This window comes from Spinacia oleracea, chromosome 2, assembly GCF_020520425.1.
Source record: "Spinacia oleracea cultivar Varoflay chromosome 2, BTI_SOV_V1, whole genome shotgun sequence".
Lineage (NCBI taxonomy): Eukaryota > Viridiplantae > Streptophyta > Magnoliopsida > Caryophyllales > Amaranthaceae > Spinacia > Spinacia oleracea.
Window position 1 is genome coordinate 7,558,221 of NC_079488.1, and position 15,155 is coordinate 7,573,375.

Here is a 15,155-nt window from a genome sequence, read left to right on the forward strand (position 1 = left end):
TATATATATATATATATATATATATATATATATATATATATATATATATATATATATATATATATATATATATATATATATATATATATATATATATATATATATATATATATATATATATATATTGTAAGGGAATTTATGAGGTCATTTTATTAAATGGCCTTTTGGTGTCCTCCTATGAAATAGACTATAATACCCTTAATAAGTTTTAATTTAATTTAATTATAATTATTCTAAAAACTAATAATTTAATGTCATATTGCAAAAATGAAATTTCAATGCACGTGACAACTAAACGTCAACAACAATTTAATTTAATTCCTATAGCAAACATGAAAGCAATTATTAAGGCAGTTAAAAAAATTTAGAATTCATCCCTTCAATCTTACATTTTTTTATTGCAAAATTAAACTTAGTCTTACTTTTAATCATACCCTAATTTTATATGGTTATACAAGCACTTTGCAGCAAAAAAAACGCAAAAAAAATGAACAAGTAAATAACACAAACTTTTACGTTTGTTTTAGTTAATTTGTTACTACATTAATTCCTAAATAGATTTATTACATATAAATATGTATATTTTTTCCTAAGTTTTAAATAAATTTCTTACATGTTTTAGAAAATGTACATACTTTTAAGAACGTATAGTGTGTATATAGGACTATGTTTTAATTAAAAAATTAGAGAAGAAAGTCATTGAAGTATTATTTTAATTCATTAAGATCAAACTTTAGTTTAATAACTTAGTGATAGAAATTTGAGGACGCACGCGGAAGTTTTGATGGACCTCAATTATATAACAAAATTGTATTTTCATCATTGATTACATTAATAAGAATTGTACAACAATATTTGCGAGAGCCAATCTCTCTCACTTATATCTTTGGTAGAACTCTTGTTTCTGCTCTCACTCATATTTTTATGGAGCTCTCTTGATTTTCTCATCCCTAAACTTATGCAAATAGAACCTATTTATAGTTGTTCGATATAGGTCATATTCATTCTCTAGAATTTTCTACCTCTTCACTAACTAAATTTTTCTAGACAGTAAACACTTAACTAGATATTTTTCAAGTAAATTCTAGACATTGTTTTGGCTAGATTTTGTTAGGTTATGATACATATGACAAAACATAAATCATGCGGAAAACCTTAATGTCAGGAAACATATTATTTACACATAATCAGTTAGCATAATTTAGATGCATACACTTTGTAGCGTGCCTTCCCTAGCTGCGCCCGAACCGAACAAGAACAAGTCTTTAGGACTCCAAGTATCGTCCCTCCGTAGATAGTCCACAGCACGTCCGGATCCGCCTTAAGATTGACCAACTAGAATCGCCCTTAAGGTACTATAATTTTCGGCTAATTATGGGCAAGAATGTGACTGATTTTTCTGCTCAAAAATCACTGTTTTATTGTATGAATACTTGTTGAAAAACTCGTGTATAAATTTATGACCCTAGGCATATATTTATAGAACCTTGGAAAGGATTTCGAATCTTGTTAGAATACTAATTAATTAATTAGAATCCTTTTAGAACTCTAAATAATTAATTTAATCTTTTAGGATTAGGATTTAATCTATGCACGAATTCCGATAGCTTTAGGATTCGTATAGCACACACACACACGAGCACCGCACGCCCATGCGCAAGCCTCGCGGCCCACGCTGAGCGCACAGTGCTGAGGCCCACTGCTCGCAGCCCATCGCTGAGCGCGCACGCCAAGCCTTGGCTGGGCCTGGCCTTGCGCTGGGCCTGGTCGAGGCCTTGGCGTGTTGTTGGATGTGTGTGGCTTGCTGGGCGACGGCCTGGCTTCGTGCTGGGCCTTCGTCTAGCAAGCCTCGTTCGATGCTAATTCGTACGATATGCTTTCCGATTAAATTCCCGATTCCGGAATTCATTTCCGACACGAACAATATTTAACATTTCCGATTCCGGAATTAATTTCCGTTTCGAACAAATATTTAATATTTTCGTTTCCGAAATTATTTTCCGATTCCGATAATATTTCCGATTCTGACAATATTTCCGTTTCCGGCAATATTTTCGATTCTGGTAATATTTCCATTTCCGATAATATTTTCCGATACGTACTGAAGGAAATAATGCCCTTGGTCCAAGTATGCATTCTATGTTAAGTCTAATAAATGCGGTTCAGTATTAATTAACAAGTTAATAATTCAGTGAGATCAAGTGAGCTGAATGCCTAGCTAGAGGCCGCTTCAGTTCAAGTGGAATTAATGATATTAATCCACAGCTTACTCTTGACTGAACCCGTAGGGTCACACAAATAGTACGTAAACGGATCAAGTATTTAATGGCATTAAATACTCTATCTATGGATATTCGGAATCGACGGATCTTGGTTTTAGTGGGAGCTGAGATCGTCACAAGCAAGAAATGAATACTCCGGAAACGATGATATTGCCGGAAACGGAAATATGGATCGTATCGGAAATATAAATATTATCCAAGTCGTAGATGTTGCCGGAAACGGAAACATGGTACGTATCGGAAAATATTATCGGAAATGGAAGTATTACCGGAATCGGAAATATTGCCGGAAACGGAAATATTGTCAGAATCAGAAATATTATCGGAATCGGAAAATAGTTCCGGAAACGGAAATATTAAATATTTGTTCGAAACGGAAATTAATTCCGGAATCGGAAATATTAAATATTGTTCGTATCGGAAATGAATTCCGGAATCGGGAAATTAATCGGAAGCGTATCGTACGAATAAGCATCGGACGAGGCCTGCCGGACGAAGGCCCAGCACGAAGCCAGGCCATCGCCCAGCAAGCAAAGACGCGCGCCAACGCCCAGCCCAAGGCAGGCCCAGCGCGCCAAGGCAAGGCTGCCCAGCGTGGGCTGCGTGGGCCGAGCGCACGCGTGCAGGCGCCCTCGTGGCTCCGTGCGTGTGTGTTTGTGTCCATGCACAATTCCTAAATCTATTAGGATTTGGTGTGTGATTAAATTCCTATTCCTATTAGGATTATTTAATTAATTAGAGTCCTTGTAGGATTCTAAGTTTAATTAAATCGTATCCTACTAGGATTCCAATTCCTTTTCCATACCTCTATAAATAAGGGCCCAGGGTCATTATTTGCAAAGAACGATTGAAGTATTCAAAGGGTAAGTTTTTGAAATAAAACCATACACTTGCAAACACTAGCCGAAATTCCTAGTAACCTTAAGGGCGATTCTAGTTGGTCTAACTTGAGGCGGATCCGGACGTACTGTGGACTATCTACGGAGGGACGACATTTGGAGTCCTAAAGACTTGTTCTTGTTCGGTTCGGGCGCAGCTAGGGAAGGCACGCTACAACATGTATGCATCAATTCTATGCTAAATGATTATGTGAATATAATATGCTTTCCTGGCTTTATGGTTTTTCCGCATGATTTATGAATTGTCATATGTATCATAACCTAACAGTGGTATCACGAGCCTCTTATTATTTTCATAATCTAAATTGCATGAACATGGTTAAATATTACAAATTTGCAAGAATTAAAAGGGGTAATTAATTTTCGTAATTGTTAATTAATTGCAAATTGCGTTTATTTAATTATACGTACGCAGTTTTTTGGCAGTTTCTTCGTTACTCATCCAAATCGAGTGATTTTTGTGTCAATTCCGCATGTAAAAGGCATTCTAAAATTTTGACAAAAATAAAATTTTTCGGCCGAACCCAGAATTCTCAAATTCGAAGCCTAACTATGACTTTTCGGAGGTTTTAGTTTTTCGAATGCAAAATTTCGTAAATTTAAGATGTTAAATTAAATATTTGCGATTCTTGTTGATAAATCTTGAATTTTTGATTGACCTACTGTATATGTTTAACAAGTTTGAATGCCTAGCCTTGTTAATTATGCAATCTAATTTGTAATTATGATTAATTTGTTGAAAATTGGAATAATTTAGAATTAATTTGATTTTCATAATTAGTTATAATTTAATTAGATACCTATGATTAAAAACCACCATAAAAATTGTAAATTTATGTTAAATTTTAAATTTTTATGACCTAGACTTGAATCCATGTTAATCGGAAATCAATTAAATAATAAATTTTCGATTTTTTCGCCCTAAAATTATGAAATTAATATTATTTATTAATTTGTCATTAATTTTGAATATAAATTTTTAATTTTTATGCGACTCGCTCATATAACTTGCATGCACAAAGCAATGGACGCTACGTGTTACCCTTAAGGGGTGTTGTATAGTGCGGGCATGCGACGACGAGCAAGGGAGCTCGTCGCCCATGCGGTACGAATGCAGCGAGCAAGGGCATGGTGCACGAGCACAAGGCAGTAGCCCTGCCTTGTGTCGTGGGCTGTGAGCAATGGGCGTGTGGGCAGGGGCGAGAGCAAGGCACGAGCAGTCGCGTGTGGGCAGCAAGCGTGCTGCGCCACAGCGCGCACTGCCTCGCGCAAGCAGGCGGAACCTCGCGTGCCACGAGCGCTACGCACAGCGTCGATGGCTCGCGCGCAGCAAGCGCCAGCTCGCATACTGCTGCCTCGTGCGATGAGCGCAAGCTCGCGTGCGGGAAAGGCAGGCGCGTAGGGAGCGATGGCTCGCATGGATCGAGCGCTGGCAAGCGAGCGCAGCGAGCGATGGCTCGCGTGCATCGAGCGCTGGCGCGCGCAACGAGCACCAGCTCGCGTGTTCGATTGATGCCTTGCGATGGTGAGCAGCAGCGATGCGACGCAACGCATGGGCTGCGCGCACATGGCCAGCGATGGCTGTGTGCGTGTGGCCCATGGGCGTGCGTTGCGTGGGGTTGTTGCGTTGCGATTAGATCGTTTTGAAATTTTAATTTGAGATTTTCAGTTTACGTAATTTTAATTAATTTTAAAATTAATAATTTAAATTATTTTCTTGGATTTTAATTTTGAATATTGTAATTATAATAAATTTTATTTATTCTAATTATTTTACTAAATTAAAATCATGAATTAATTTAAATACGACTGAAATTAAATTAAACCTTTTGGATTCAATTATAAATTTATATGAGTGATGAATTAAAAAGTGATACCGCAAGTGCACGGTGTCTGTTGTTAGCAGATACTTAGCAAATACGGGTCGATCCCACAGGGAGACAAGTTCTATTAGTTTTTGCCCAATTATACGAACTATTTCAATAACGAAAGTTGATTTTGGATATTATTAACTAATGAAGCTAAAGCAACAATGTAAATGTGAACTTATCAATGAATTAAAAGGTCTAGGGCGTCTGTTCGGTTCACCATGCTTATACCAATCCAAGAACACAAATCAATCCATAAATGAATAAACTAAGCCGAGTAATTAAAGTACATGTTAATCCTACGGTCGGGTCTTAACACTTTCAATTCAACATATGCAGTACGGTCGCTAACATAATCAGAATTGCCGATTGCACTAAGCCTCTAAAAATACGATCTTTCGATTCTAATTCCTATTAGCTGGATAATCAATTCATGAAACTGGCCGATAACATGAATCAACAATTAAAACAAATCAATCGGAATACTCAAGCAATAATCTATAAATTAACGAACTTTATGCATAATAATCATGGTATAAACATGGCTTCCCTTACTTAGCCCTAGAGTACGACTACTCGCTCATAATTGAATTAATAAACATGATAGAAATAATAAACATGAATTTCATAATCAAAGGAAAAATTAAACTAAGGAACGAAAACAATAATAATAAATTAAAGCAAAAGAAATTATGAAAAATACCTCTATATTGATTTATTGAATGGAATGAACTAGGGCTCAATAATGTGTAGAGAGAGAAATAAAACTGAGCGTTTTTAAGAATTCTCAGAAAATAACATGAGGGAAATTAATTAGTTCCCTTGAGTATTTATATGCTCCTATTTTCTAAAATAAAAAAAATTAAATAAATATGAAAATAAAAATAAAAGTCGTCGATGATTGGTCGATGGAGCGATGATGTGGCAGCCAAACCCGAGCACGAGCCGCGCACACGGGAAGATAGATGGCGAGGCATGGGCAGCGAGGGATCTCGCGCACCATCCCTCGCTGGCATCATGATGAGCGACTAGCAAGAAGGTAGAGCAGCGAGGGAGCTAGCGAGCCATCCGTCGCTGCCCTGCGCGTGTGTGTAGCAAGCCAAGCGACGAAGCTATAGGCAGCGAGGGAGCTAGCGAGCCATCCCTCGCTGGCCTAGTGAAGTGCAGCAAGACAAGACGACGAAGCTATAGGCAGCGAGGGAGCTAGCGAGCCATCCCTCGCTGGCCTAGTGAGATGCATAGCAGGCCAAGGCGACGAGCAACGAGGCAGCGAGGGAGCTAGCGAGCCATCCCTCGCTGGCCTAGTGAAGCAAGCAACCATGAAGCGATGAGGCACGACGATGGATGTAGCGAGCCAACGATAAATGTAGCGAGCCTACGATAAATGTCTTGCGAGCCAACGAGGGATCTTGCGAGCCAACGAGGGATCTTGCGAGCCAACGATAAATGTAGCGAGCCTACGATAGATGTCTTGCGAGCCAACGAGGGGTCTTGCGAGCTATGCACAAGCGATATATCGAGTTAATCATCCCCGGAAAACTCAATTCTCCGATCAAACACTTCGTCTCCGACTCAAACCATCCGGTGATCATTCGTTCCACCTCCAAACACTCCGAAAGCACCCAAATGATTGTAAAATCACCTGAAATATCAAAGAAAACACAAACGGAGCGTAATAGAGTACAATAACGACGACTTATGCAATTATGACTCTAAATGCAACTAAAATGAGACGAATGCCTAGAAATGCAACCTAAATGAGCCTAGAATACCCTATATAAATATGATTCATCAAATTCCCCCAAGCTAAACTGTTGCTTGTCCCCAAGCAACACTAGACCGAAAACAGAGAAATGAGACGCACATGACTTTCATTGAACTTGAACAAACCTACTCAACTCTCGGGCAAACAATCAAACAAAGTTATTAAGACAGAAATTTAGCTCGGATACAAATAGAACCACAAAGCATCATGATCCACAATTGAAACAACCAAGCTTAGCCACAAACCGTTCTCAATCAAGCTAGTCTTCGCCGCATACTTTGTAGAATATGAATATATGATGCAACGCGGGGTAAGATGACAATAGCAAGAAACAATTTTCGCTTATTCACAAAACAAACATGCCGATCAAGAGGTCTTTATAGTAAGCTTGTAACGGGGCTAGGTGGAAAGGAAGGGTAGGATATAATTTGGGAAAAAGTGAGAGTAAGGTCCAACTTGGGGAGCAAATGTGAACTATATGCGTCGGCGTGATAATGCTGAAAATCCAACTCCGTCGAACCATGAAACCCGAACAATCAACCAAGTTATATATGACCAAGGGGAAAAACATAATATAATGTCAATGATCTTTGTTCAATCCCCTTTCCCTGCCTTCAAACTATATACAAAAACGAAAAACGTATTTTTGATTTTTCTTTGATTTTTCTTTTTTTTTTTTTTTTTTTTTTTTTTTTTTTTTTATTGAAAATGAAACTAAAGAATGAAATCGAAAGTACATAGATAAATCTAATTCTAACTGTTACAAGCTTGGGTGCCAACAATAATATACACCATTTCCGAACCACAAATCCAAACATAGCCTCGAACCACGAACTATTGGCGTAGTGTGCCAATCAATCAACATCGACGAAACCATTACGAACACCGAAGCTCCCCCAAGCTAGACTCGGGATAAGTAACCAACGGGGCTAATAGGGCTCAGTTTTGTGGAGTTAAAAGAATAAACGGACAAGGCTACAACATGGGTATGAAAGGCAGGAACTGATGTTTCTAAATTCGTCTGAAGGCTTCCTATGAGAATGGCCTCTGTCATACGCGGCATGCGTGAGTTGCAACTAAACTACTAGTGAATCTCAAGCCAAAATCATACGATAACAAGTCACATCAATCACACAAACACATAGTAAGGTGACCTACAAGATAATTGGCTAGCTATTCTTGATACGAGACCAACATCTTACCGCATACCATTCAATTGGTTCACACAATGCCAAGCAGTTATCAATGTATAACACAACCGACTGAATTTCAGAATCATAGCTAAGTTCAAGAGAAGCTCTAAAGAGTCAAAAAGAGTCTGAACATGGTTTGAAAATCAAATTCATTATGCAGGGTATAAGGAAATATGAATGTAATGCAAGTAAAGAAAGACAACTAAACTAATCAGTAATACTAGGAAAGCAGTACATTTTTTTCGTTGCACGTAAACTCCCACCCCTAATGGATGGTACAAAGCGTACAACACCTATGAAAGCGATAAAAAGTACACTAAGAAAGCAATAAAGGATAGGATATCCCTCCCCCAAGCTAGAATGATGCAGTGACCCCACTGCGACAATACATAGTAATGCAAGGGAAAGAGAAAAAGGAACGACTCACTCAGCAAGAGTCGGGGCAGGAGCTGGAAGCCGTCCAAGAATGGTGAAAACATCCTGTCGCAAAGAGGCAACCTGGTCGTCAAGAGCAGAGAGACGCTCAGAGACAGCAGTATGAAAAGTTTCGCAAAGCGAAACAAAGGCCCCCAGCTGGTGCTCAAGTGGTACAGAGCCAGTAATAGGAGTAGGTGATGTCGGACCCTCGAGGGTAGCAGCAATGGGAGACGCAGGAGGACTCACTGAGGGTCCGGGGGGTGGACGCGCGGAGTCTGCCGTCCGGCTCCCCGATCGTCGAAAGTCAGGTGAGAATGTCAAACATCCCAAGGTAGTGAGATCCGCTCGAGAACACGGGAGATAGGCATAAGGGGAGTTGGCCAGGCGGTGTCCCCCTCGTTTCACGTTCCAAATATAACGATCTCCTGTCTCCTTGAGCCAACCAAAACGACCCAATGCCTTAATATCAAGCAAATAGTTTTTCGATGAAACCGGCTTCTTGCCCTCAGTTGACAACCCAAAATGTTTGGCAATACTAGTGATAAAACCGCCACAATGGATATCTCCAACATCTCTGTTGCGAGCAGTATGAAAAGCTGAGACCAAGAAAGAACCATAATCAATCGTAGGAAAGTCCGGGGTCCTTTCAATAGTGAAAGCCAATAAGTGTCTGAGGTCAGATGAGGTGACTTGATTCATCTCCTTTTTAGGGTAGAAGACACTCTTAATCACCCGATGGAGTAATCTGAGGGAAGGATTGATGATCGAGCCACACTTGCTATGGCCGGGATTCCAATCCTTTTTTCCAGTTATTCGAAACCAAAAGTGGGAGAGATCACAAGGTGTACCATCCTCGCCTATCTTGTCATCCAAGAAGGTGTTGAACCCGTATGAATCAATTAAGCATCCTTTCTCCCATCCAAATATATCATTTACCTCATCGACAGTCAATTCGCGAGCTACACCACCAAGTTTAAAATACATCTTTGAGGGCTCTCCTTTAAACTCAAAGGAAGCTAGGAATTCATAAGTCCAATCTGCAAAAGTAAGCTCAGTAATACCAAGAAATTTCTCCCAAGACGAACCAGAAAGAAGTTCGTCAATACTAGAATGAAGTCCCAATTTGGTAGCCGCATCTATGGAGTAGAAAAGTGTAGAACGGACCGGTCTTTTGTGCAAGGCGGCTAGCAAAGATTGTTGGCGAAGCTCAGGATTTAGATGTGGTGGTGGTGGTGGTATTATGGGTGTGGGGGCTTGTAAGGGTGGTGGTAATATGGGTGGGGTGACTTTTGGTGGTGGGGGTTTTGGGGTGGGTGGCTTTTTGAATGTTGTAGGTTTGGGTGCAGTTGGTTTAGTGGCATTACGCTTAGGATTTGAGCGTCTTGGTGGTGTCATGGTGTATGAAATCTGTGATAAGTGTCACCACAATCAACAATGCCAACAATCCAAGTAAATCAAAACTCCGGTACTCCAAGCAACAATCAAATCAATGAAAACCAGAATTCACAATGAAGCAATTTGTCCCTCAATCAATTTCAATTGACAATCAAGTAATTCATGTAATTCAATTTAACCATAAGCATAGAAATTCTTGAATAATGTCAAAGAGTAAAATAGAGGGAGTAATTCAAATCTTACTACCAATTTGGTGATGAATAGAGCATGAAATTGATGTAAATCTCCTCCTTTGACCCTTATGAAGTGCACAATTCAACCAATTTGAACTCCAATTATGAGAAACAAAAACCCCCAAATTGATTAAGTCTAGGGTTTATGGTGTTAAGGTGGGGAAAAGGTGAAGGATTTTGAGGGTGGGTGGCTGGTTTGGGACGGCGCCGGCAACGGGGGTGGTCGCCGGCGGTGTTGTGGTTGTGGCAGTTGGTAGGTGATGGTGAGTGATGGGACGTTGGGTGGTGGTGGTGGAGAGTATTGGTGAGTGAGAGAAAGGCGTGATGCGTGGGTAAAAGATTTTTGGGTGGGTTGATTGTGGCCTGAAGGGCGTCGAGTGAGGTGAGGCATGAGGGCTGGCAGCGCGAGCTCTCTCGCTGGCGTCGAGCCAGCGCTCGCTGGAAGTTACGAGCAAAGAGGAGTGGCGCGGGCTGTGGAATGGCGAGGCATGCGCGCGCGAGACCTCTCGCTGGTGGTCGAGCATCGCTCGCTGGAGCTGCGCGAGATCGATCGCTGATGACGAGGGATCCCTCGCTGGGCGCTGCGAGACTTGTTGCGCGTGCTCTCTCGCTGCATCGAGCCAGCGCTCGCTGGGCGCTGCGAGACTTGTTGCGCGTGCTCTCTCGCTGCATCGAGCCAGCGCTCGCTGGGCGCGAGCATAGGTGGGCTGGCTGGTGCACGACGAAGAGCAGCGCGGGCATTGGCAAGGGGCAGTGAAGGCTGGCAGGACGCGAGACATCGCTCGCTGGTGACGAGTGCTCGCTCGCTGGCGAGAGATGCACGCAATGGGACAAGTCCAGCGCTCACGCTGGATTGCCAGCGGGCAAGGCAGTGGCTCTCAATCGGAGTGGTTATAGGCCAGCGCGCACGCTGGGTAGGCGCTGGGTTTCGCGAGCTTGCGGCTTGTCGATGCATCAAAATTTCCGAAATTAACTCGATCTTGCACCTACACATCTTTTAAAAGGAAACAAGCACCACTAAAATAAAAAAATTAGAATCGTTAGTAAAAATTAAAACACGCAAAAATAAATTAAAAATTACGATGACTGAAAACTAATCTAAAAATAAAATAAAAATAAAAATACGAAAATAAATAAATAAATAGATGAATTCAAGTGAACTCAAAAATAAATTTTTTTTTTTTTGTTCTTTTGTTGTTTATATACTTTTTATTTTTATTTTATTTTTTCAATAAAATAACCAAATAAATAAAATAAATTTCATTTAAAAAAAAAAAGAGTTAGAAATCGGGTTGCCTCCCGATAAGCGCTCGTTTTAAGTCATTAGCTTGACTCCAAACCTCAATAGTCAAGCGTCGGTGGGTGGATCGGAGAGATAGATTGTCTCCAATTTTCCAATAAACGCTCCTTCAGTGTATAGCTTCAAACGTTGACCGTTCACTTTGAACTTGGTGCCATTTTCACTAGCAACCTCGATAGCTCCATGTTCCTTGACTTCGGTGATAGTAAAAGGTCCGGACCATCTAGACTTAAGCTTTCCTGGAAAAAGCCGTAGTCGTGAATTATAAAGCAAGACCTTATCACCGATGTTGAACTCCCGTTTTTTAATCATCTTATCATGAAACTTCTTCGTTTGCTCCTTATAGAGCTTATGATTCTCGTAAGCTTCAAACCGTAGTTCATCTAGCTCATTCAATTGAAGAAGTCTCGCTTCACCGGCCGCTTCTAAATCCATATTGATCTCCTTGACGGCCCAAGTAGAGAGATATTCCATTTCAACTGGTAAATGACAAGCTTTGCCATACACCAACCTATACGGAGTTGTCCCCAACGGAGTCTTGTAGGCCGTGCGCAACGCCCACAATGTGTCATCCAGCTTCAACGACCAATCTTTTCGAGACTTGTTGACCACTTTTTCGAGAATTCTCTTGATCTGTCGATTAGAAACTTCGACTTGGCCACTCGTTTGAGGATGATAAGCCATGCCAACCTTTTGAGTAACTCCGTGCTTCTTCAGAAGAGCCTTAAAAGTCCTTTGATGAAAATGGGAACCCCCATCACTAATCACGACCCTTGGGACTCCAAAGCGCGGAAAGATGATTTTCTTGAAAAGCTTCTTTACGACGTTAGAGTCGTTGGTTGGCGATGCAATAGCTTCCACCCACTTTGTAACGTAATCAACGGCAACCAAGATGTACCGATTCCCACATGAGGAAGGGAACGGTCCCATAAAATCAATGCCCCATACATCAAATGGCTCAACTTCAAGAATTCCGGTCTGTGGTAGCTCTTGCCTTTTCGAAACGTTGCCCGTCCGTTGACATTCATCACATGCATTGCAAAAGAAACGAGCATCCTTGAATATAGAAGGCCAATAGAAACCACTTTGAAGAGTTCGATGGGCGGTCGGAATAGCACCAAGATGGCCACTAGAAGGTAAACTGTGGCAATGCTTAAGAACCCCTTGGGTATCCCAATCCGCTACACACCTACGAAACATACCATCGGCACACTTCCGATACAAATGTGGATCATCCCAAAAATACCGCTTAGCATCATGGTAGAATCTCTTACGTTGTTGATATGTCAATTCCGGAGGATGGGAGCCACCAACACAATAGTTTGCAAAGTCCGCATACCATGGGGATTGAGTAGACATAGAGAATAGATGATCGTCAGGAAAAGAATCATTGATAGGCCCGTCTGTGCTAGATTGAAATTTCAACCGAGAGAGATGATCTGCAACAACATTCTCAGCACCCTTCTTATCCCGAATCTCCAAATCAAACTCCTGGAGAAGAAGAATCCATCGAATAAGTCTCGGTTTGGCCTCTTTCTTGGCCAACAAATACTTCAAAGCGGCATGATCAGTGTGTATAATGACTTTCGAACCAACAAGATACGTCCGGAATTTGTCAAGTGCATAAACAACCGCAAGGAGCTCTTTCTCAGTAGTAGCATAATTCATCTGAGCTCCATCCAAGGTTTTGCTTGCATAATAGATGGCATGCAACACTTTGTTCTTTCTTTGGCCAAGCACTGCTCCAACAGCATAATCACTCGCATCACACATAATTTCGAACGGAAAATCCCAATCCGGAGGCTGAATGATCGGAGCAGTTATCAATGCTTTCTTTATCCTGCCAAAAGACTCCAAACAAGCATCAGTGAACTCAAATGTGGCATCCTTGAGCAGTAATTGAGTGAGGGGTTTCGCAATTTTAGAAAAATCTTTTATGAAACGGCGATAGAAACCCGCATGACCGAGAAAACTCCTCACTCCCTTGACATTCACATGAGGGGGAAGTTTCTCAATCACCTCAATCTTTGCTCGGTCAACTTGGATGCCACGCTCAGAAATAAGATGACCAAGTACCACTCCTTCATTGACCATAAAGTGGCACTTTTCCCAGTTCAATACCAAATTCACCTCAGAACAACGTTTAAGCACTTTAGAAAGATTATGCAAACATACATCAAAGTCAGAACCATAAACACTAAAATCATCCATAAATACCTCCATGATATCCTCGATGAAGTCAGAAAAAATGGCCATCATACACCTTTGAAATGTAGCAGGGGCGTTGCACAAGCCAAACGGCATTCTGCGGTATGCAAAAGTTCCATATGGACAGGTGAACGTCGTCTTCTCCTGGTCATCCGGGTGAATGGGAATCTGAAAGAAACCTGAATATCCATCCAAATAACAGAAAAAGTTGTGTTTTGCTAATCTTTCTAGCATCTAGTCAATAAAGGGGAGGGGAAAGTGATCCTTCAAGGTGGCCGTATTCAACATTCTATAATCTATACACATACGCCAACCTGTGACAACACGAGTAGGGATAAGCTCATCCTTATCATTCTTAATGACCGTTGTCCCCCCCTTCTTAGGAACGACTTGCACCGGGCTCACCCATTTAGAATCTGAAATGGGATAGATGATGCCCGCATCAAGTAGTTTCACTACCTCTTTTCTCACCACATCTTGCATATTAAGATTCAAACGACGTTGTGGTTGGATGCGAGGGCGGTGATCTGCTTCCAAATTAATTCTATGCATACAAAAGTCAGGACTAATGCCCTTGAGATCGTCAATGCTATACCCGATTGCCTTTTTGTGCATACGGAGCACGGTCAGAAGCTTAGAAAGCTGGCTATCATCGAGTGCAGCATTAACGATCACAGGAAAATCCTCAGTATCATCAAGAAATGCATATTTAAGGTGGGATGGTAACGGTTTTAGTTCTACCTTCGTTACCTGTGGCTCGGAAATAGAGCAAACAGTTGCCAATACCTCAAAACCATCGACTTTCTCAACTTCAATTCCATCTAAATCCGAGATCAAGGAATCAATCTCAAAATCTCCTTCTCCTTTATGGGCTTCCAAGGTGAGAGTCGCCAGCAATAGATCATCATACAACATTCTAGGAATGTTGTCTAGAGAAATCTCTTCTGCAATATCAATCCTGCAACAAGTATTCTCAAGCATAGGAGACTTCACAGCATTGGTTAGATTAAAAGTAACAGTATCATCACCAACACTCAAAGTAAGAGACCCAGACTTGACATCAATAACAGCACCTGCAGTACATAAAAATGGCCTACCCAAAATTATGGGGATTTGACTACCCTCCTCCATATCTAGCACCACAAAATCAACAGGAATGTAGAATTTTCCCACCCGGACAGGAACATCCTCCAAAATACCTAAAGGATATTTTATAGAACGATCTGCCATTTGCAAAGTGATTTGTGTGCATTTTAGTTTTCCCATATTCAACCTATTACAGACAGAAAGGGGCATGACAGACACACTTGCACCTAAATCACATAATGCTTTATCAATGAACAATGCACCTACATGACAGGGGATGGAAAAACTACCCGGATCCTTAAGTTTGGGTGGAGACTTATTTTGCAATATGGCACTACACTCTTCAGTTAGAGCAACTCTCTCCACACCACCATAATCCCTTTTCTTAGTGATCATCTCTTTCAAAAATTTTGCATAAACAGGAACTTGAGATATTAAATCAGTAAAAGGGACCGTTACCTCAAGATTCTTGACCATTGCCAAGAACTTACCAAGCTGTTGATCAACCT